The sequence below is a fragment of the Arachis ipaensis genome, chromosome B7 (assembly GCF_059453495.1).
Source record: "Arachis ipaensis isolate K30076 ecotype BB chromosome B7, ASM5945349v1, whole genome shotgun sequence".
Taxonomy (NCBI): domain Eukaryota; kingdom Viridiplantae; phylum Streptophyta; class Magnoliopsida; order Fabales; family Fabaceae; genus Arachis; species Arachis ipaensis.
The window spans coordinates 126,240,425-126,242,592 of NC_142442.1; positions in this window are offsets into that span (position 1 = coordinate 126,240,425).

The following is a 2,168-nucleotide window of genomic DNA, read 5'->3' on the forward strand; positions in this document are numbered from 1 at the left end:
CAAGAAATTGATGAATTGTGCTTAAATATTGAATGCTTTTATACTTAATTGGTATATTTCTTTGATCTTTTAATTTTATAAATCTTGTAGGAAATAAGGAGAAAAAAAAGCAAAGAAGCACAAAATAAGCTAAAAAGAAAAAAAAAAGGAGCTTTGGGGCACACTTTGGAGGCTTAGGCCACGCTTTTAAAAGCGTGGCCCATGACCAAATCAAGGAAGAGAAGCGTGGCCCAAAGGAAGAAAAGCGTTGCTCAAAACAAGGAGCAAGAGCACAAAGAAAAATCAAGGGAAAAAGAGCTCAACAATGCACTCACCAAGGCTTGAACCCAAGACCAAGGGGGAGGGAGGCAAGAATTTTCGCTAAGTTAAAATCTGGGTGTTTACAGCATGACTATGCCTCCTTCAAAGGGCCATAACTTGAGCTACAGAAGTCCGATTGAAGTGCTTCTAGTTCCGTTGGAAAGCTGACATTCATAGCGTTCCAACGATATATGGCAATCCATATTTGGCATGAAATTGAGGCACGAGTGAAAGGCATCTTTAAGGACTAAAAACAAGCAAAAATGAATCAAAGTGGCTTCACCAGGATTCGAAGAGAGAGACCAAGGGAAGCAAGGAAGTAGCGCTCTCCTCATGAAAATGTAAGAAAAAAGGCTCACAAAATGCTTCCATCATGGTTCGAACTTGGAGTTTCTCTCCAAAATAAAGGGGTGCTTCTAATAGAGCTCTTACGGAGAGCTTTGAAGCTCTTGGGGAGAGTTTTGCCCTGGGAGTGTGACCCATGATCCAAAAAATCAAATTAATTCAATCCTGCACCAAAATTTAAAAGCCCATGGACATCACTTCAAGGCACAAGAACAAGTTAGCTTAGGAATTTATTTTTAATTGTAATTGGTTTAGAATTTCATTTTTTATTTTCATTTTCATTTTGTGAAAAGCCTATAAAAAGGCATCTGCTTCATTTCTTTGGGGGAGGTCCATTGAGAAGGCTAGCTCCAATAGGGAGTTTTGCACTCTTTATTTTTCATTTTGCTTTCTCTCTTAGTTTTCTTTTCTGTTTTGAAATTTTGGATTGAGATTGGAAGGAATTCTGTTTTCATTCTCCATCTGCAACTTCGCTTGTTATTTTTCTACATAATTCAAGAAATTGTGATTTGAATCAAAGCTTTCATTTACTGCTTCCATTTGTCTTTATTCTTCAATCTGTTTGCTATTGGATTAAGGAAGGAATTAAGATCTAGACTTTTTTTCTAGTCTCTTTGATTTTCTGAGATCTTCAATTTCATTTTGCAATTAAGCTGAATTTCATCTCTGTTTAGCTTTCTCAAGAAATTTTGCTTTGCTGTTTTTTTTTTACTGTTTCATTGAAATTGTTGAGTGCTCTTTGAGATTTCAAAATTGATTTAAGTTTCCTTACTGATTTCCTTTTCTGCTACAATTTCCTTCTCTGCAATTTTTACTTTCTGCTCATACTGCTCCCAATTTACTTTCCTGCACGTGTGTTCCTCTGCACTTTACATTTGAGCCACTGTGATCTGAATTTACTTTTTATGCAATTTTAATTTCCTTGCAATTGTTCTAAGCTTTGATCTACTGCTTTCATTTAATTTCCCTGCTCCCACTCTCCTTTACATTTGATGCAATTTATATTTCTTGTCATTTAAGTTTCTGTAATTTACATTGCTTGCTGTTTAAGTTTCAGTTCCATTTACTTTCTGCAATTTAAATTCATTGCAATTTTACATTCTGTTGATCAATTTCACCCAATCACTCAATGTTAGCTTGACTAAACTAATCACCCACTAAAGTTTCTTGATCCATCAATCCCTGTGGGATCGACCTCACTCTTGTGAGTTATTACTACTTCATGCGACCCGGTACACTTGCCGGTTAGATTTGTGTGTTTGGAATTCGTTTTCCAAAATATCCATCAAGTTTTTGGTGCCATTGCCGGGGATTGATTAGATCAACAATGATTAAGTGGGTGAGAAGTCTAGATCAAGCATTTTCTTTGTTTTTGTTCTCTGTTTTAAGTTAATAGCAAGGTGTTTGAGCTATTGCCTCACTAAGAAATTCTTTCTCTGTGACATGAATTTCAATTTTCATTGATGTTTACAAAATACAAATGGAGTACAACTCATCTTATGGTCAAACAAAATTTTATGGGA